Below are 24,258 nucleotides of genomic sequence, written 5' to 3'. Positions count from 1 at the left end.
GGTGCGCAAGGGCGGACCCAGACATCCAAATCATGATCACTGTCCTTACCATCAGTAGCAAAGACGTCTCCATGGTTCATCAGCCCAGCGCTGGTGAAGGTGCTCGGACCTGCTTGTACATGCTGCTCTGCTTGGAGAGGCTCGTACCCAATGCCGAATTTGTCTTCTTTTACCGGCAAGTCAACCATCTTGCCCCAGCCTTCAGCTCTTCCGGAGTCAACCACCTCCTTGGCCTGCTTGTACGACGAAATTGAAGCACCCGGCTTCCTCTGCTCTGCACAAGCTACCCCTTCCAACGCCACAGTCTCGAATGCCTGGCACAGGGTTTCATGGATCTCGCCATCCACCTCAACATATTTGAATGAGGAGAGATGACTCACCAGAATCTCCTCTTCACCACAGACGGTCACGATCTGACCGTTCCAAACATATTTGAGCTTTTGATGGAGAGTCGACGAGACTGCCCCAGCGGCGTGAATCCACGGACGCCCCAACAAACAGCTATAAGCAGGCTGAATGTCCATCACATAGAAAACAATGTCGAAGACCTCCGGACCTATCTTCACTGGCAAAGTGACTTCACCAAACACAGAACGTTTGGATCCGTCAAATGCACGCACTATCAGGTCACTGGGGGTGAGCACGACTCCCTCGACATCGATCTTCTTCAGAATCTGCTTCGGAAGGACATTCAGGGACGACCCGGTGTCCACTAGCACGTGAGATAGTACTGCACCTTTGCACTCCATAGTGATGTGCAAGGCTTTGTTGTGATTACGGCCCTCAGGCGTCAAGTCTAGGTCAGTGAAACCTACACCATGCCTGGTACTCACATTTGCTAGTACCCCTTCCAGCTGGTTGACCGATATCTCTTGCGGGACATATGCCATATTCAACATTTTCAGCAAGGCGTCCCGATGTGCCTCAGAACACATCAGCAAAGAGAGTATCGAGATCTTCGACGGAGTCTGGTTGAGTTGATCAACGATCTTGTAATCACTCTTCTTAATGATCTTCATAAACTCCTCGACATCTTTCTGGAAAGAACCCTCAGCCTCCTTCTGAGCCGGTTCTTCGTCAACCATTGTTTGTTTGCCCTTAGCCCTTGCAGATGACTCAGCCGCAGCATCCCTCAAAGGCTGAGGAGCAAACAGTCGTCCACTCCTTGTGAAGCCTCCCTGTCCTCCAACATTGTCCACTACAGGACTTGCAACAGCAGGGATCCTCACAGGAGCACTGATCGTAACCGGTGCTTGCACAGCTGGTCTTGTCTGGTTACCAGCCCTTCTATCTCGGCGATAGGCGTTGTCATATCTCCATGGCACAGCTCTACTATTTTCAACTTGTCCTCTGCCGGACGCCACAATAGTAACTGGTGCACGGATGGTTACCGGAGTTGGGATGGTAACCGGAGTATTGCTGGTGGTGGGTACACTAACAGCCCCACGCCCTCTTCCTTCAGCCGGTTTATAAAAAATGGTGACAGTAGACACTGCCCCATTATCTCTGGTAGCGCGGCTGAACTGCAAACAGCCCTCGTCCATCAAACTCTGAATTCCAGTCTTCAACTGGTCACAACCGTTGGCAGATTCTGAACAACCCACACAATCTTCTGAACAACCTGGGTCAACACCCCCCCTCAACAATCGGCCCTTGACGACCAACAGAGACGTCTGAACATCTTCAACATCTACGATTAGGTCTTCAGCTTCCCCATCTTCAATGTTATTAACCCTATGCCCGCCATGTTGAGGCATAGGATTGTTTACCACATTCGGAACTGGAGAGAAGTTGATTGCTTTGGAATCAATCAAATCCTGGACCTTGTGCTGCAAAACCCGGCATCTTTCAGTATGGTGGCCTGGTGCCCCAGAATGAAAGTCACAGCGGACATTTGCGTCGTAGCCTGGAGGCAGTACTGTTGGGGTAGCCATGGTACGCAATTCAACAAACCCTAACCGGAGTAGTTCGGGTAATAATTCAGCGTACGTCATCGGCAATGGATCAAAATGTCGCTCAGCCATTCTTTGTCTGGGCTGATACGGACGTGGTTGTTGTTGTTGTTGTTGTTGCGGTTGTTGTTGAACTCTCTGTTGTTGTTGTGGACGAGGTTGAGGTGCAGGAATAGTCACTGCAGCCACTGGACGATACTGGTCTCTGTTGTTGTTGGCTCTGTACGCACCCCCTCTGTGCTGTACAGCATTGGTTTCTCCTTCTCTACGGCGAGGTGCCCCAGAGAAGGGTTTCTTAGAAGAAGATGAGGAACCAGCATCATGAATCCTCCCAGCTTTGATCAGGCTCTCAGTTCTTTCGCCGCAGATAACGACGTCAGAAAAACTTCCGAATGGGCAGCTTCCCATCCGGTCCATATAAACACCCTGAAGAGTACTGATGAACATATCAGTCAACTCCCTTTCCAGCATAGGGGGTTGAACTCTTGCAGCCAATTCGCGCCATCTCTGGGCGTACTCTTTGAAGCTCTCGTTGTTCTTCTGACAGAGACTCTGCAGCTGAGTCCTGGTTGGAGCCATGTCCATGTTGTGCTTATACTGCCTGAGGAACGCCTCACCCAGGTCTCTCCAGCACCGAATGGAATCCCGCTTTAACTCCATATACCAATCCAAAGACGCCCCAGATAGGCTGTCTTGGAAGAAATACATCCACATCTTCTCATCGTCAGTGTATGCGGATATTTTTCGGTAGTATGCCTGCACATGGGTGCGAGGGCAGGAGGTACCGTTGTATTTGTCAAATGACGGCGCCTTGAATTTGTGCGGGATTCTCAGTCCTTCAACCAATCCCATGTTTGTAACGTCAAAACCGAGGGAGTTTTGACATTCCATTGCTCTGATCTTCTCAGCAAGGGCCTCTACTTTGCGATCTCTCGCATCATTTCTGCCCAAGATATCGTCGTCTTCACTGAGCATAGTGAGCAAATCCTCTTGTCTGTCAACAATTGGAATTCTGTTACGGACCGGAGCATGGATGACTCTGGGACTAACAGCATCTGGAGCAATCGGTTGACCGTTGACTCGGATACCCCTCAACTCTTCACCTACAGCATAGTCGTTGACGGGAATAGTGGCAGCAGGGACCTCAGGAACTGGGTTTCCTTCTTGCAGAGGCTGGTTGGGCGGTGGCAATGTAGCTTCTTGCCTCTGGACCATTGCTCGAAGCTCTTCCTGACCTTGTGCGACCCCTTGCATCATGTGCATGAATTGGGCCATGTTAGCCCTCATCTCAGCTAACTCGGCTTGTACTTGATCCATGTTGCGTTGATGGTTGAGCCTCGTTGAGTAGCGGTGCGGCCTTTGGTCAGCTATCCTGTCTGGACACAGGAATCAAAGTGAGAAGACGGCCTGAGAACACCTGTTTATGCAAATGAGATGAGTATGATGCATGCAATGCTTGTGCAAATGTTTTGTTTTCAAGGAACCCTTAGGGTATTATTTGCAATATTTTGAATATTTACACATTTTAATTGCTCATGGAAATATTTCATTCAATATATTGAGACAAAGAAATACAGCATTTTTGATTCATTACAAAGAGAAAAGGTAAATGACATCCTATGGATCCCTAGAAGCTCGGGATGCTGGAAGACGGGAAGTGCACAACTTCTTGATCTCACTCTCATAGGCAGCCTCCATGTCAGCTTTCTCTTTTGCAAGTCGATCATACTTCCTCTTCCAGAATTTGGATGACTGAGGAAGCAGAGAAGTCCAAGTGTCGTTCGGATCGTCAATCACTCGGTGCTCGAGAAATTCAATCATAGCATCCTTCTCCTTGAGCTGCTGCAGCAATTCCTCCCTCTCACGGATCCAGGCACGCGAAAGGTCCTCCTCTCTCAACTCCTCTACACGTTGGGTAGGGAGGGTTGAAGGCCCAGCCACATCCAACGGTGTAGGTCTTGGATGATCGTACGGCATCAGGTAGGTGGCAGCTCTCTGTCTGACCCAAGAGGTATAGGGTTCCAAAGCAATGCAGTTCTTCGGACCCAACTCATTCCTACTCTTCTTACGGATACTGCGCCATGCACGGACAAATCTGGCTTTCAGGCCTTGGGGATCTTTACCCTCCTGGAAAAACGCACCTTCTAACAGGATGTTATTAGGTTTATCTTTCAGGGGGAACCCAAGCTGACGTCGTGCAAGAATAGGATTGTAGGTAATCCCACCACATGTGCCAAGAAGAGGCACATTCGGGAATTCCCCACAATAGTCGATGATCTGAACGGTATCGTACACGCGATCATACCAGGTGATATCATCATTGGTGAGAGACATGAGTCTCTGAGACCACCGTAGACATCCCTTGTTCTCCTTGAAAGCGACTGTCTGCGGCAAGTGCGAAATAAACCACTTGTACAGCAGGGGTAAACAGCAGACAATGACTCCTCCATTCTTCATATTCCTCAAGTGCATGGAGAAATAAGCATCACCCAACAAAGTCGGAACTGGATTAAGGACGGAAAAGATCCTAATGGCGTTCATGTCCACGAACTTGTCGAAGTTGGGAAACAGCACCAACCCATAGATAAGCAGCACAAACAGAGCCTCAAAGGCGTCCTCACTCATGGCCTTCCCATAAAAGGTAGCTTGGGCAATGAGGAACTCGGAAGGAAAACCTTGAATTCCGCCTTTGGTAGTCAGATTAGCTCTAATCAGGTCTTCATCTATGTGCAACAAGCTGGAAATCTCTCGAGCAGATAGAATACTCTCTAGGCCACTGAACGGCACTTGATCCAGAATAGGAATCCCAATGAGGTGAGAGTACTCTTCCAAAGTCGGCAGTAGCTGGAAGTCCGGAAATAAGAAGCAATGGTAGAGCGGATCATAGAACTGAGCAAGAGTGCTCATCAACCCTTCGTCAACCTGAGTGGTGAGCAGAGGCAGAAGCTTCCCATAGCGAGCTTTGAAACCCAAGGGGTCTAATACATATGATGTCAGATTCCTTAACTCTTTTACGTCAGGCTGCTTGAAGCTGTATTTCTTTGTATGCCTTTTTGGTCTTTCCATGGTCTGAAAATTTTGCAAATAAACCCTTTAAGTTCCTTGAACATCTTCTTTTTTTTTCTGATGATGACATGTATGCGGATGAATGCATGAATGCATGAATGCAACAAACACACTCAAGGATCAAGCAAGGCACACCAAACAAAGGTCGTGGGAAAGCTCTATGTACCCCTAATATCAATCATCCATTTTGGTGGATGTAGGTTTTCACCTGATCGATACCCAAGTTCCATTGATATTAACGGTACATGAACCGGCTCTAACATCCTTAATATCAACCAGCCGCTTTGGTGGATTTTAGGTTTTGCACCTGATCCGGGATCCATTGATATTAACGATGTTTGAACGACTCAACCACGAATCACGGGTTTGTTGAGAGTCACGAGCATGGAGTCTCGGTTAAGAACCACCCAAAGGGAGTGCACTAGGGTTTAAACCTGCCAAACATGTTCTATCAGAGGTTCCCATAATCATCGTTCCATCTTTCGAATATTATCGGAGGAACGAATACTCGTATTCCAAGAATATTCTCAAGAGGAACTCTTATGAGTGTAGTATCGCGTGACAATCGTATCAGAACTGACATCTGAACGACCTCCGCACTACGGTCCTAAAAATAGGCCAAGATGGGTTTGGTAAACTAAGGTCCTTGGCTTCTGCGGCGCATGATTGAAAGAATAATGCCTAACCACAAATAACTTGTGTGACATTATTAGTTCAACATGACCTCCACCAAGTGAATGGTCTCGCAAGTCAACTGGCTAAGGAATACTCCACACCAGTCAACAAGACTATGCCATTCTCCTATCCTAGAGTGCACTCGAGTTCGGGTACAGAACTCATCTCACAGATCACCAAAGCAATCAGCAATGTATATCAAGCAATTCACGCATTACAATCAATACAGTGATCCCAAATTATACAAGAATAAGTCGAATAACAAATAACAATATGGCACAACAAAGGTGAAAAGTAGGCACTACCGCCAAGGAAACTAGGTCCCCAACAGAGTCGCCACTTTTCTGTAGCGGTGTATTCGTCGCCATATGATTTATCGATTAAACCATAAGCAAAGCATACAATGAATTTTCGAGTCGCCACCGCACTTTTATTTATCCAAAGGACTGGCTAAAAAGCGAACAAAAGCCTAAGAAGTTTTACACGTAGAAAACTAATAAAAGATCAGAGATTCCAGGTAAGGGGTAAGTTACGCAATGGGAAGGTGTTAGGCACCCACTACGTCCTAGGTACTCCTAGGGAGCCCTTTTCACACTTGTTATGATAAATTGTTATTTGTTATGACATATGCATTGTGCAAACATGAGTGAGATGGTGAGAAAAGAATGTACAAGTTTTATTGGGTTTGAGCGGATGAACCCGCTGCCTACGTACCTTCCATCAAAGGTAAGGATCAAAACGCCGTAGTTCGGCTAAAAGATTTCCAAAAGTGAGTTGGATTCAATTTAAACACAATAGCACTGAGGCTTTTCATTATCAATGGGAGAACACTCGACCGAAACCAACATCCACCATGCGAGGATAGCTTCGACGTATGAGAGGGGTTAACCCTGTTTTCAGTACGGAAGCCTTACTGTCGACTCACTAAAGACAAGGTGAGGTTTACATCAACCACAATGATAATTGAAACCTACGGCTAATGCATGAAAAGATTAATGGACATGGCCAAAACAAGGGAATGAGTGAAATTAATTGATTAGGATTATGAAAATGGAGTCAGAGTATAGATTAGGATTGATTCAGAGAAGTATTATGAAATGAAGTTTGAAAAAAGTCAAGGACTTGAGTCCAGGTTTTTAGTTTGAAAACATGAAGATGTTTGCACAATGTCTAAGTCAAGTTTAAGATCAAAGTGTGAAAAGGTTCTAGGACACAATGAGGATGAATGAGTGAGGATGGAAAGTAAAGCTTCTCAGGAGGTTCACTTCTTGAGATCATATAGAGGATGATTCAAGGGTGTCCTTTGGAATGGAAAGTAAGTAATGATGAAATAAACAAACAAATGATACTGGATGCCACTCAATGGTCTTACTCCAATCTCACAAACAAAAGCGACTTGATATTCACTGATATCAAGGAAAGCGAGGCATTTACCGATGCGGCTTCAACACAAGACTTGATACTCACTGATATCAGGAAAGCGAGGTCATTTACCAACGACGGCTTCAACACAAGACTTGATATTCACTGATATCAAGGAAAGCGAGGCCATTTACCGTGATGCGGCTTCAACACAAGACTTGATATTCACTGATATCAAGGAAACGAGGCCATTTACCGATGGCGGCTTTTCAAACAGACTTGATATTCACTGATATCAGGAAAGTGAAGCCATTTACCGATGGCGCTTCAACACAAGACTTGAATATTCACTGATCAAGGACCGACCGAGGCCATTACCGATGACGGCTTCAGCACAAGACTTGAGATTCACTGATATCAAGGAAAGTGCTGCCATTTACCGATGGCGGCTTCACACAGACCGCCTGCTTAATCTTCACTGATGATTTACGGTAAGCGAGGCCATTTTACCGATGGCAGTCCTCAACACAAGACTTGATATTCACTGATATCAACGAAAGCGAGGCATTTACCGTGGCGCTTCAACACAAGACTTGATACTCACTGATATCAAGGAAAGCGAGGCCATTTACACCGATTGCGGCTTCACCACAACTTGATATTCACTCATATCAAGGAAGCGAGGCCATTTACCGATGGCGGCTTCAACACAAGACTTGATATTCACTGATTCAAGGAAAACGAGGCCATTTACCGATGGCGGCTTCAACACAAGACTTGATATTCACTGATATCAAGGAAAGCGCGGCCATTTACCGATGGCGCTGTCAACACAATACTTGATATTCACTGATATCAAGGAAAGCGAGGCCATTTTACCGATGGCGGCTTCAACACAAGACTTGATACTCCTGATATCAAGGAAAGCGAGGTCATTTACCAACGGCGGCTTCAACACAAGACTTGATATTCACTTATATCAAGAAAGCGAGGCATTTACCGATGGCGGCTTCACCACAAAGACTTGATATTCACTGATATCAAGGAAACGAGCCATTTACCGATGGCGGCTTCAAAAACAAGACTGATATTCACTGATATCAAGGAAAGTGAGGGCCATTTACCGATGGCGGCTTCAACACAATACTTGATATTCACTGATATCAGGGAAAGCGAGGCCTTTACCGATGACACGGCTTCAGCACAAGACTTGATATTCACTGATATCAAGGAAAGCGAGGCCATTTACCGATGCGGCTCTTCAACACAAGACTTGATATTCACTGATATCAGGAAAGCGAGGCCATTTACCGATGCGGGCTTCACACACGACTTGATACTCACTGATATCAAGGAAAGCGAGGTCATTTCCAAACGCGGCTTCAACACAAGACTTGATATTCACTGATATCAAGGAAAGCGAGGCCATTTACCGATGCGGCTTCAACACAAGACTTGATATTCACTGATATCAAGGAAACGAGGCCATTTACGATGGCGGCTTCAAAACACAAGACTTGAATTCACTGATATCAAGGAAAGTGAGGCCATTTACCGATGGCGCTTCAACACAAGATTTGATATTCACTGATATCAAGGAAAGCGAGGCCATTTACCGATGACGGCTTCAGCACAACTTGATATTCACTGATATTCAGGAAAGTGAGGCCATTTACCGATGCGGCGGCTTCAACACAAGACTTGATATTCACTGATATTAAGGAAAGCGCGGCCCTTTACCGATGGCAGCTTCAACACCAGACTTGATATTCACTGAATCAGGAAAAAGAGAGGCCATTTACCGATGGCGGCTTCAAAACAAGACTTGATATTCCATGATATCAAGGAAAGCTGCATTTACCGATGGCGGCTTCACCACAAGACTTGATATTCACTCATATCAAGGAAGCGAGGCCATTACCGATGGCGGCTTGAACACAAGACTTGATATTCACTGATATCAAGGAAAACGAGGCCATTTACCGATGGCGGCTTCAAAACAAGCTTGATATTCACTGATATCAAGAAAGAGAGGCCATTTACCGATGGCGGCTTCAACACAGGACTTGATATTCACTGATATCAAGGAAAGCGAGCCATTTACCGATGACGGTCTTCAGCACAGACTTGATATTCACTGATATCAAGGAAAGTGAGGCCATTTACCGATGGCGGGATGGCAGCTTCAACACAAGACTTGATATTCACTGATATACTTGATATTCACTCATATCAAGGAACGAGGCCATTTACCGATGGCGGCTTCAACACAAGACTTGATATCACTGATATCAAGGAAAGCGAGGCCATTTACCGATGGCGGCTTCAACACAAGACTTGATATTCCTGATATCAAGGAAAGCGAGGCCATTTACCGATGGCGGCTTCAAAACAAGACTTGATATTCATTGATATCAAGGAAAGCGAGGCCATTTACCGATGGTGCTTCAACACAAGACTTGATATTCACTGATATCAAGGAAAGCGAGGCCATTTACCGATGGCGGCTTCAACACAAGACTTCATATTCACTGATATCAAGGAAAGCGAGGCCATTTACCGATGGCGCTTTCAACCAGACTTGATATTCACTGATATCAAGGAAAGCGAGGCCATTTACCGATGGCGGCTTCACAACACAGACTTGATATTCACTGATATCAGGAAAGCGAGGCCATTTACCGATGGCGTTTCAAAACAAGACTTGATATTCACTGATATCATGGAAAGCGTGGCCATTTACCGATGGCGGCTTCAACACAAGACTTGATACTCACTGATATCAAGGAACGCGGTCATTTACGGATGGCGGCTTCAACACAAGACTTGATATTCACTGATATCAAGGAAGCGAGCCATTTACCGATGGCGGCTTCAACACAAGACTTGATATTCACTGATATCAAGGAAAGCGAGGCCATTTACCGATGGCGGCTTCAAACAAGACTTGATATTTACTGATATCAAGGAAAACGAGGCCATTACCGATGGCGGCTTCAACACAACCAGACTTGGGCTTAAAAAAGCCTTGATATTTCCTGATATCAAGGAAAACGAGGCCATTACTGATGGCGGCTTTCAAACACAGACTTGATATTCACAGATATCAAGGAAAGCGAGCCATTTACCGATGACGGCTTCAGCACAAGACTTGATATTCACTGATATCAAGGAAAGTGGGCCATTTACCGATGGCGGCTTCACACAAGACTTGATATTCACTGATATTAAGGAAAGCGAGGCCATTTACCGATGGCAGCTTCAACACAAGACTTGATATTCACTGATATCAAGGAAAGAGGCCATTTACCGATGGCGGCTTCAAAACAAGACTTGATATTCTATGATATCAAGGAAAGCGAGCCATTACCGATGGCGGTTTCAGCACAAAGTTTATATTCACTCATATCAAGGAAAGCGAGGCCATTTACCGATGGCGGCTTCAACACAAGACTTGATATTCACTGATATCAAGGAAGCGAGGCCATTTACCGATGGCGGCTTCAACACAAGACTTGAAATTCACTGATATCAAGGAAAGCGAGGCCATTTACCGATGGCGGCTTCAAAACAAGACTTGATATTCACTGATATCAAGGAAAGCGAGCTCATTTACCGATGGCGGCTTCAACACAAGACTTGATATTCACTGATATCAAGGAAAGCGAGGCCATTTACCGATGGCGGCTTCAAAATAAGACTTGATATTCACTGATATCAAGGAAAACGAGGCCATTTACCGATGGCGGCTTCAACACAAGACTTGATATTCACTGATATCAAGGAAAGCGAGGCCATTTACCGATGGCGGCTTCAACACAAGACTTGATATTCACTGATATCAAGGAAAGCGAGGCCATTTACTGATGGCGGCTTCAACACAAGACTTGATATTCACTGATATCAAGGAAAGCGAGGCCATTTACCGATGGCGGCTTCAAACAGACTTGATATTCCATGATATCAAGGAAAGCGAGGCCATTTACCGATGGCGGCTTCAGCACGAGACTTGATATTCACTCATATCAAGGAAAGCGAGGCCATTTACCGATGGCGGCTTCAACACAAGACTTGATATTCACTGATATTAAGGAAAGCGAGGCCATTTACCGATGGCAGCTTCAACACAAGACTCTATATTCACTGATATCAAGAAAAGAGAGGCCATTTACCGATGGCGGCTTCAAAACAAGACTTGATATTCCATGATATCAAGGAAAGCGAGGCCATTTACCGATGGCGGCTTCAGCAGAAGACTTGATATTCACTCATATCAAGGAAAGCGAGGCCATTTACTGATGGCGACTTTACCACAAGACTTGATATTTACTGATATCAAGGAAAGCGAGGCCATTTACCGATGGCGGCTTCAAAACAAGACTTGATATTCATTGATATCAAGGAAAGCGAGGCCATTTATCGATGGCGGCTTCAACACAAGACTTGATATTCACTGATATCAAGGAAAGTGAGGCCATTTACCGATGGCGGCTTCAACACAAGACTTGATATTCACTGATATCAAGGAAAGCAAGGCCATTTACCGATGGCGGCTTCAACACAAGACTTGATATTCCTTGATATCAAGGAAAGCGAGGCCATTTAACGATGGCGACTTCAACACAAGACTCGGTATTCACTGATATCAAGGAAAGCGAGGCCATTTACCGATGGCGGCTTCAACACAAGACATGATATTCACTGATATCAAGGAAAGCGAGGCCATTTACCGATGGCGGCTTCAACACAAGACTTGATATTAACTGATATCAAGGAAAGCAAGGCCATTTACCGCTGGCGGCATCAACACAAGACTTGATATTCACTGATATCATGGAAAACGAGGCCATTTACTGATGGCGGCTTCAACACAAGACTTGATATTCACTGATATCAAGGAAAGCGAGGCCATTTACCGATGGCGGATTCAACACAAGACTTGATATTCACTGATATCAGGAAAGCGAGGCCATTTCAAACAAAATTTTTTATTTTAGTAATACTTTTTTTTAAAAAAACCGATGGCGGCTTCAACACAAGACTTGATATTCACTGATATCAAGGAAAGCGAGGCCATTTACCGATGACGCTTCAACCCAGACTTGATATTCACTGATATCAAGGAAAGCGAGGCCATTTACCGATGCGGCTTCAAAACAAGACTTGATATTCACTGATATCAGCGAAAGCGAGGCCATATCGATGGCGGATTCAACACAAGACTTGAATTTCACTGATATCAAGGAATGCAAGGCCATTTACCGATGACGGCTTCAGCACAAGACTTGATATTCACTCATATCCCCCCCCCCCCCCCCCCCCCCACCCCCCCCCCCCCCCCCCCCCCCCCCCCCCCCCCCCCCAAAGGAAAGTGAGGCCATTTACCGATGGCGGCTTCAACACAAGGCTTGATATTCACTGATATTAAGGAAAGCGAGGCCATTTACCGATGGCGGCTTCAACACACAAGACTTGATATTCACTGATATCAGGAAACGAGGCTTCACATACCGACCGAACGCTCCCAAATATTCACACATACTTCAAGGAAAGAGAGGCCATTTACCGATGGCGGCTTCAAAACAAGACTTGATATTCCATGATATCAAGGAAAGCGAGTCCATTTACCGATGGCGGCTTCAGCACAAGACTTGATATTCACTCATATCAAGGAAAGCGAGGCTATTTACCGATGGCGGCTTCAACACAAGACTTGATATTCACTGATATCAAGGAAAGCGAGGCCATTTACCGATGGCAGATTCATCAAAAGACTCGATATTCACTAATATCAAGGAAAGCGAGCCCATTTACCGATGGCGGCTTCAAAACAAGACTTGATATTCATTGATATCAAGGAAAGCGAGGCCATTTACCGATGGCGGCTTCAACACAAGACTTGATATTCACTGATATCAAGGAAAGTGAGGCCATTTACCGATGGCGGCTTCAACACAAGACTTGATATTCACTGATATACAGGAAAGCAAGGCCATTTACCGATTGCGGCTTCAACACAAGACTTGATATTCACTGATATCAAGGAAAGCGAGGCCATTTACCGATGGCGGCTTCAACACAAGACTTGGTATTCACTGATATCAAGGAAAGCGAGGCCATTTACCGATGGCGGCTTCAACACAAGACTTGATATTCACTGATATCAAGGAAAGCGAGGCCATTTACCGATGGCGGCTTCAACACAAGCCTTGATATTCACTGATATCAAAGAAAGCGAGGTCATTTACCGATGGCGGGTTCAACACAAGACTTGATATTCACTGATATCAAGGAAAGCGAGGCGATTTACCGATGGCGGCTTCAACACAAGACTTGATATTCACTGATATCAAAGAAAGCGAGGTCATTTACCGATGGCGGGTTCAACACAAGACTTGATTTCACTGATATCAGGAAAGCGAGGCGATTTACCGATGGCGGCTTCAACACAACTTGATATTCACTGATATCAAGGAAAGCGAGGTTGTTTATCGATGACGGCTTCAACACAAGACTTGATATTCACTGATATCAAGGAAAGCGAGGCCATTTACCGATGGCGGCTTCAAAATAAGACTTGATATTCACTGATATCAAGGAAAACGAGGCCATTTACCGATGGCGGCTTCATCACAAGACTTGATATTCACTGATATCAAGGAAAGCGAGGCCATTTACCGATGGCGGCTTCAACACAAGACTTGATATTCACTGATATCAAGGAAAGCGAGGCCATTTACCGATGGCGGCTTCAACACAAGACTTGATATTCATTGATATCAAGGAAAGCGAGGCCATTTACCGATGGCGGCTTCAAAACAAGACTTGATATTCACTGATATCAAGGAAAGCGAGCTCATTTACCGATGGCGGCTTCAACACAAGACTTGATATTCACTGATATCAAGGAAAGCGAGGCCATTTACCGATGGCGGCTTCAAAATAAGACTTGATATTCACTGATCAAGGAAACGAGGCCATTTACCAATGGCGGCTTCAACACAAGACTTGATATTCACTGATATCAAGGAAAGCGAGGCCATTTACCGTTGGCGGCTTCAACACAAGACTTGATATTCACTGATATCAAGGAAAGCGAGGCCATTTACCGATGGCGGCTTCAACACAAGACTTGATATTCACTGATATCAAGGAAAGCGAGGCCATTTACCGATGGCGGCTTCAAAACAAGACTTGATATTCCATGATATCAAGGAAAGCGAGGCCATTTACCGATGGCGGCTTCAGCACAAGACTTGATATTCACTCATATCAAGGAAAGCGAGGCCATTTACCGATGGCGGCTTCAACACAAGACTTGATATTCACTGATATTAAGGAAAGCGAGGCCATTTACCGATGGCAGCTTCAACACAAGACTCTATATTCACTGATATCAAGAAAAGAGAGGCCATTTACCGATGGCGGCTTCAAAACAAGACTTGATATTCCATGATATCAAGGAAAGCGAGGCCATTTACCGATGGCGGCTTCAGCACAAGACTTGATATTCACTCATATCAAGGAAAGCGAGGCCATTTACTGATGGCGGCTTTACCACAAGACTTGATATTCACTGATATCAAGGAAAGCGAGGCCATTTACCGATGGCGGCTTCAAAACAAGACTTGATATTCATTGATATCAAGAAAGCGAGGCCATTTATCGATGGCGGCTTCAACCAAGACTTGATATTCACTGATATCAAGGAAAGTGAGGCCATTTACCGATGGCGGCTTCAACACAAGACTTGATATTCACTGATATCAAGGAAGCAGGCCATTTACCGATGGCGGCTTCAACACAAGACTTGATATTCACTGATATCAAGGAAAGCGGGCCATTTACCGATGGCGGCTTCAACAGAAGACTCGGTATTCACTGATATCAAGGAAAGCGAGGCCATTTACCGATGGCGGCTTCAACACAAGACTTGATATTCACTGATATCAAGGAAAGCGAGGCCATTTACCGATGGCGGCTTCAACACAGACTTGATATTCACTGATATCAAGGAAGCGAGGCCATTTACCGATGGCGGCTTCAACACAAGACTTGATATTCACTGATATCAAGGAAAGCGAGGCCATTTACCGATGGCGGCTTCAAACAAGACTTGATATTCACTGATATCAAGAAAACGAGGCCATTTACCGATGGCGGCTTCAACACAAGACTTGATATTCACTGATATCAAGGAAAGCGAGGCCATTTACCGATGGCGGCTTCAACACAAGACTTGATATTCACTGATATCAAGGAAAGCGAGGCCATTTACCGATGGCGGCTTCAACACAAGACTTGATATTCACTGATATCAAGGAAAGCGAGGCCATTTACCGATGGCGGCTTCAAACAAGACTTGATATTCACTGATATCAAGGAAAGCGAGCTCATTTACCGATGGCGGCTTCAACACAAGACTTGATATTCACTGATATCAAGGAAAGCGAGGCCATTTACCGATGGCGGCTTCAAAACAAGACTTGATATTCACTGATATCAAGGAAAACGAGGCCATTTACCGATGGCGGCTTCACACAAGACTTGATATTCACTGATATCAAGGAAGCGAGGCCATTTACCGATGGCGGCTTCAACACAAGACTTGATATTCACTGATATCAAGGAAAGCGAGGCCATTTACCGATGGCGGCTTCAACACAAGACTTGATATTCACTGATATCAAGGAAAGCGAGGCCATTTACCGATGGCGGCTTCAAAACAAGACTTGATATTCCATGATATCAAGGAAAGCGAGGCCATTTACCGATGGCGGCTTCAACACAAGACTTGATATTCACTGATATCAAGGAAAGCGAGGCCATTTACCGATGGCGGCTTCAACACAAGACTTGATATTCACTGATATCAAGGAAAGCGAGGCCATTTACCGATGGCGGCTTCAACACAAGACTTGATATTCACTGATATCAAGGAAAGAGAGGCCATTTACCGATGGCGGCTTCAAAACAAGACTTGATATTCCATGATATCAAGGAAAGCGAGGCCATTTACCGATGGCGGCTTCAGCACAAGACTTGATATTCACTCATATCAAGGAAAGCGAGGCCATTTACCGATGGCGGCTTCACACAAGACTTGATATTCACTGATATCAAGGAAAGCGAGGCCATTTACCGATGGCGGCTTCAAAACAAGACTTGATATTCACTGATATCAAGGAAAGCGAGGCCATTTACCGATGGCGGCTTCAACACAAGACTTGATATTCACTGATATCAAGGAAAGCGAGGCCATTTACCGATGGCGGCTTCAACACAAGACTTGATATTCACTGATATCAAGGAAAGCGAGGCCATTTACCGATGGCGGCTTCAACACAAGACTTGATATTCACTGATATCAAGGAAAGCGAGGCCATTTACCGATGGCGGCTTCAACACAAGACTTGATATTCACTGATATCAAGGAAAGCGAGGCCATTTACCGATGGCGGCTTCAACACAAGACTTGATATTCACTGATATCAAGGAAAGCGAGGCCATTTACCGATGGCGGCTTCAAACAAGACTTGATATTCACTGATATCAAGGAAAGCGAGCCATTTACCGATGGCGGCTTCAACACAAGACTTGATATTCACTGATATCAAGGAAAGCGAGGCCATTTACCGATGGCGGCTTCAACACAAGACTTGATATTCACTGATATCAAGGAAAGCGAGGCCATTTACCGATGGCGGCTTCAACACAAGACTTGATATTCACTGATATCAAGGAAAGCGAGGCCATTTACCGATGGCGGCTTCAACACAAGACTTGATATTCACTGATATCAAGGAAAGCGAGGCCATTTACCGATGGCGGCTTCAAAACAAGACTTGATATTCCATGATATCAAGGAAAGCGAGGCCATTTACCGATGGCGGCTTCAACACAAGACTTGATATTCACTGATATCAAGGAAAGCGAGGCCATTTACCGATGGCGGCTTCAACACAAGACTTGATATTCACTGATATCAAGGAAAGCGAGGCCATTTACCGATGGCGGCTTCAACACAAGACTTGATATTCACTGATATCAAGAAAAGCGAGGCCATTTACCGATGGCGGCTTCAAAACAAGACTTGATATTCCACTGATATCAAGGAAAGCGAGGCCATTTACCGATGGCGGCTTCAACACAAGACTTGATATTCACTGATATCAAGGAAAGCGAGGCCATTTACCGATGGCGGCTTCAACACAAGACTTGATATTCACTGATATCAAGGAAAGCGAGGCCATTTACCGATGGCGGCTTCAACACAAGACTTGATATTCACTGATATCAAGGAAAGCGAGGCCATTTACCGATGGCGGCTTCAACACAAGACTTGATATTCACTGATATCAAGGAAAGTGAGGCCATTTACCGATGGCGGCTTCAACACAAGACTTGATATTCACTGATATCAAGGAAAGCGAGGCCATTTACCGATGGCGGCTTCAACACAAGACTTGATATTCACTGATATCAAGGAAAGCGAGGCCATTTACCGATGGCGGCTTCAACACAAGACTTGATATTCACTGATATCAAGGAAAGCGAGGCCATTTACCGATGGCGGCTTCAACACAAGACTTGATATTCACTGATATCAAGGAAAGCGAGGCCATTTACCGATGGCGGCTTCAAACAAGACTTGATATTCACTGATATCAAGGAAAGCGAGCCATTTACCGATGGCGGCTTCAACACAAGACTTGATATTCACTGATATCAAGGAAAGCGAGGCCATTTACCGATGGCGGCTTCAACACAAGACTTGATATTCACTGATATCAAGGAAAGCGAGGCCATTTACCGATGGCGGCTTCAACACAAGACTTGATATTCACTGATATCAAGGAAAGCGAGGCCATTTACCGATGGCGGCTTCAACACAAGACTTGATATTCACTGATATCAAGGAAAGCGAGGCCATTTACCGATGGCGGCTTCAACACAAGACTTGATATTCATGATATCAAGGAAAGCGAGGCCATTTACCGATGGCGGCTTCAACACAAGACTTGATATTCACTGATATCAAGGAAAGCGAGGCCATTTACCGATGGCGGCTTCAACACAAGACTTGATATTCACTGATATCAAGGAAAGCGAGGCCATTTACCGATGGCGGCTTCAACACAAGACTTGATATTCACTGATATCAAGGAAAGCGAGGCCATTTACCGATGGCGGCTTCAAACAAGACTTGATATTCACTGATATCAAGGAAAGCGAGGCCATTTACCGATGGCGGCTTCAACACAAGACTTGATATTCACTGATATCAAGGAAAGCGAGGCCATTTACCGATGGCGGCTTCAACACAAGACTTGATATTCACTGATATCAAGGAAAGCGAGGCCATTTACCGATGGCGGCTTCAACACAAGACTTGATATTCACTGATATCAAGGAAAGCGAGGCCATTTACCGATGGCGGCTTCAACACAAGACTTGATATTCACTGATATCAAGGAAAGCGAGGCCATTTACCGATGGCGGCTTCAACACAAGACTTGATATTCACTGATATCAAGGAAAGCGAGGCCATTTACCGATGGCGGCTTCAACACAAGACTTGATATTCACTGATATCAAGGAAAGCGAGGCCATTTACCGATGGCGGCTTCAACACAAGACTTGATATTCACTGATATCAAGGAAAGCGAGGCCATTTACCGATGGCGGCTTCAACACAAGACTTGATATTCACTGATATCAAGGAAAGCGAGGCCATTTACCGATGGCGGCTTCAACACAAGACTTGATATTCACTGATATCAAGGAAAGCGAGGCCATTTACCGATGGCGGCTTCAACACAAGACTTGATATTCACTGATATCAAGGAAAGCGAGGCCATTTACCGATGGCGGCTTCAACACAAGACTTGATATTCACTGATATCAAGGAAAGCGAGGCCATTTACCGATGGCGGCTTCAACACAAGACTTGATATTCACTGATATCAAGGAAAGCGAGGCCATTTACCGATGGCGGCTTCAACACAAGACTTGATATTCACTGATATCAAGGAAAGCGAGGCCATTTACCGATGGCGGCTTCAACACAAGACTTGATATTCACTGATATCAAGGAAAGCGAGGCCATTTACCGATGGCGGCTTCAACACAAGACTTGATATTCACTGATATCAAGGAAAGCGAGGCCATTTACCGATGGCGGCTTCAACACAAGACTTGATATTCACTGATATCAAGGAAAGCGAGGCCATTTACCGATGGCGGCTTCAACACAAGACTTGATATTCACTGATATCAAGGAAAGCGAGGCCATTTACCGATGGCGGCTTCAACACAAGACTTGATATTCACTGATATCAAGGAAAGCGAGGCCATTTACCGATGGCGGCTTCAACACAAGACTTGATATTCACTGATATCAAGGAAAGCGAGGCCATTTACCGATGGCGGCTTCAACACAAGACTTGATATTCACTGATATCAAGGAAAGCGAGGCCATTTACCGATGGCGGCTTCAACACAAGACTTGATATTCACTGATATCAAGGAAAGCGAGGCCATTTACCGATGGCGGCTTCAACACAAGACTTGATATTCACTGATATCAAGGAAAGCGAGGCCATTTACCGATGGCGGCTTCAACACAAGACTTGATATTCACTGATATCAAGGAAAGCGAGGCCATTTACCGATGGCGGCTTCAACACAAGACTTGATATTCACTGATATCAAGGAAAGCGAGGCCATTTACCGATGGCGGCTTCAACACAAGACTTGATATTCACTGATATCAAGGAAAGCGAGGCCATTTACCGATGGCGGCTTCAAAACAAGACTTGATATTCACTGATATCAAGGAAAGCGAGGCCATTTACCGATGGCGGCTTCAACACAAGACTTGATATTCACTGATATCAAGGAAAGCGAGGCCATTTACCGATGGCGGCTTCAACACAAGACTTGATATTCACTGATATCAAGGAAAGCGAGGCCATTTACCGATGGCGGCTTCAACACAAGACTTGATATTCACTGATATCAAGGAAAGCGAGGCCATTTACCGATGGCGGCTTCAACACAAGACTTGATATTCACTGATATCAAGGAAAGCGAGGCCATTTACCGATGGCGGCTTCAACACAAGACTTGATATTCACTGATATCAAGGAAAGCGAGGCCATTTACCGATGGCGGCTTCAAACAAGACTTGATATTCACTGATATCAAGGAAAGCGAGGCCATTTACCGATGGCGGCTTCAACACAAGACTTGATATTCACTGATATCAAGGAAAGCGAGGCCATTTACCGATGGCGGCTTCAACACAAGACTTGATATTCACTGATATCAAGGAAAGCGAGGCCATTTACCGATGGCGGCTTCAACACAAGACTTGATATTCACTGATATCAAGGAAAGCGAGGCCATTTACCGATGGCGGCTTCAACACAAGACTTGATATTCACTGATATCAAGGAAAGCGAGGCCATTTACCGATGGCGGCTTCAACACAAGACTTGATATTCACTGATATCAAGGAAAGCGAGGCCATTTACCGATGGCGGCTTCAACACAAGACTTGATATTCACTGATATCAAGGAAAGCGAGGCCATTTACCGATGGCGGCTTCAACACAAGACTTGATATTCACTGATATCAAGGAAAGCGAGGCCATTTACCGATGGCGGCTTCAACACAAGACTTGATATTCACTGATATCAAGGAAAGCGAGGCCATTTACCGATGGCGGCTTCAACACAAGACTTGATATTCACTGATATCAAGGAAAGCGAGGCCATTTACCGATGGCGGCTTCAACACAAGACTTGATATTCACTGATATCAAGGAAAGCGAGGCCATTTACCGATGGCGGCTTCAACACAAGACTTGATATTCACTGATATCAAGGAAAGCGAGGCCATTTACCGATGGCGGCTTCAACACAAGACTTGATATTCACTGATATCAAGGAAAGCGAGGCCATTTACCGATGGCGGCTTCAACACAAGACTTGATATTCACTGATATCAAGGAAAGCGAGGCCATTTACCGATGGCGGCTTCAACACAAGACTTGATATTCACTGATATCAAGGAAAGCGAGGCCATTTACCGATGGCGGCTTCAACACAAGACTTGATATTCACTGATATCAAGGAAAGCGAGGCCATTTACCGATGGCGGCTTCAACACAAGACTTGATATTCACTGATATCAAGGAAAGCGAGGCCATTTACCGATGGCGGCTTCAACACAAGACTTGATATTCACTGATATCAAGGAAAGCGAGGCCATTTACCGATGGCGGCTTCAACACAAGACTTGATATTCACTGATATCAAGGAAAGCGAGGCCATTTACCGATGGCGGCTTCAACACAAGACTTGATATTCACTGATATCAAGGAAAGCGAGGCCATTTACCGATGGCGGCTTCAACACAAGACTTGATATTCACTGATATCAAGGAAAGCGAGGCCATTTACCGATGGCGGCTTCAACACAAGACTTGATATTCACTGATATCAAGGAAAGCGAGGCCATTTACCGATGGCGGCTTCAACACAAGACTTGATATTCACTGATATCAAGGAAAGCGAGGCCATTTACCGATGGCGGCTTCAACACAAGACTTGATATTCACTGATATCAAGGAAAGCGAGGCCATTTACCGATGGCGGCTTCAACACAAGACTTGATATTCACTGATATCAAGGAAAGCGAGGCCATTTACCGATGGCGGCTTCAACACAAGACTTGATATTCACTGATATCAAGGAAAGCGAGGCCATTTACCGATGGCGGCTTCAACACAAGACTTGATATTCACTGATATCAAGGAAAGCGAGGCCATTTACCGATGGCGGCTTCAACACAAGACTTGATATTCACTGATATCAAGGAAAGCGAGGCCATTTACCGATGGCGGCTTCAACACAAGACTTGATATTCACTGATATCAAGGAAAGCGAGGCCATTTACCGATGGCGGCTTCAACACAAGACTTGATATTCACTGATATCAAGGAAAGCGAGGCCATTTACCGATGGCGGCTTCAACACAAGACTTGATATTCACTGATATCAAGGAAAGCGAGGCCATTTACCGATGGCGGCTTCAACACAAGACTTGATATTCACTGATATCAAGGAAAGCGAGGCCATTTACCGATGGCGGCTTCAACACAAGACTTGATATTCACTGATATCAAGGAAAGCGAGGCCATTTACCGATGGCGGCTTCAACACAAGACTTGATATTCACTGATATCAAGGAAAGCGAGGCCATTTACCGATGGCGGCTTCAACACAAGACTTGATATTCACTGATATCAAGGAAAGCGAGGCCATTTACCGATGGCGGCTTCAACACAAGACTTGATATTCACTGATATCAAGGAAAGCGAGGCCATTTACCGATGGCGGCTTCAACACAAGACTTGATATTCACTGATATCAAGGAAAGCGAGGCCATTTACCGATGGCGGCTTCAACACAAGACTTGATATTCACTGATATCAAGGAAAGCGAGGCCATTTACCGATGGCGGCTTCAACACAAGACTTGATATTCACTGATATCAAGGAAAGCGAGGCCATTTACCGATGGCGGCTTCAACACAAGACTTGATATTCACTGATATCAAGGAAAGCGAGGCCATTTACCGATGGCGGCTTCAACACAAGACTTGATATTCACTGATATCAAGGAAAGCGAGGCCATTTACCGATGGCGGCTTCAACACAAGACTTGATATTCACTGATATCAAGGAAAGCGAGGCCATTTACCGATGGCGGCTTCAACACAAGACTTGATATTCACTGATATCAAGGAAAGCGAGGCCATTTACCGATGGCGGCTTCAACACAAGACTTGATATTCACTGATATCAAGGAAAGCGAGGCCATTTACCGATGGCGGCTTCAACACAAGACTTGATATTCACTGATATCAAGGAAAGCGAGGCCATTTACCGATGGCGGCTTCAACACAAGACTTGATATTCACTGATATCAAGGAAAGCGAGGCCATTTACCGATGGCGGCTTCAACACAAGACTTGATATTCACTGATATCAAGGAAAGCGAGGCCATTTACCGATGGCGGCTTCAACACAAGACTTGATATTCACTGATATCAAGGAAAGCGAGGCCATTTACCGATGGCGGCTTCAACACAAGACTTGATATTCACTGATATCAAGGAAAGCGAGGCCATTTACCGATGGCGGCTTCAACACAAGACTTGATATTCACTGATATCAAGGAAAGCGAGGCCATTTACCGATGGCGGCTTCAACACAAGACTTGATATTCACTGATATCAAGGAAAGCGAGGCCATTTACCGATGGCGGCTTCAACACAAGACTTGATATTCACTGATATCAAGGAAAGCGAGGCCATTTACCGATGGCGGCTTCAACACAAGACTTGATATTCACTGATATCAAGGAAAGCGAGGCCATTTACCGATGGCGGCTTCAACACAAGACTTGATATTCACTGATATCAAGGAAAGCGAGGCCATTTACCGATGGCGGCTTCAACACAAGACTTGATATTCACTGATATCAAGGAAAGCGAGGCCATTTACCGATGGCGGCTTCAACACAAGACTTGATATTCACTGATATCAAGGAAAGCGAGGCCATTTACCGATGGCGGCTTCAACACAAGACTTGATATTCACTGATATCAAGGAAAGCGAGGCCATTTACCGATGGCGGCTTCAACACAAGACTTGATATTCACTGATATCAAGGAAAGCGAGGCCATTTACCGATGGCGGCTTCAACACAAGACTTGATATTCACTGATATCAAGGAAAGCGAGGCCATTTACCGATGGCGGCTTCAACACAAGACTTGATATTCACTGATATCAAGGAAAGCGAGGCCATTTACCGATGGCGGCTTCAACACAAGACTTGATATTCACTGATATCAAGGAAAGCGAGGCCATTTACCGATGGCGGCTTCAACACAAGACTTGATATTCACTGATATCAAGGAAAGCGAGGCCATTTACCGATGGCGGCTTCAACACAAGACTTGATATTCACTGATATCAAGGAAAGCGAGGCCATTTACCGATGGCGGCTTCAACACAAGACTTGATATTCACTGATATCAAGGAAAGCGAGGCCATTTACCGATGGCGGCTTCAACACAAGACTTGATATTCACTGATATCAAGGAAAGCGAGGCCATTTACCGATGGC

This window comes from Lathyrus oleraceus, chromosome 5, assembly GCF_024323335.1.
Source record: "Lathyrus oleraceus cultivar Zhongwan6 chromosome 5, CAAS_Psat_ZW6_1.0, whole genome shotgun sequence".
Classification (NCBI taxonomy): Eukaryota; Viridiplantae; Streptophyta; class Magnoliopsida; order Fabales; family Fabaceae; genus Lathyrus; species Lathyrus oleraceus.
This window is presented reverse-complemented; position numbering follows the sequence as displayed.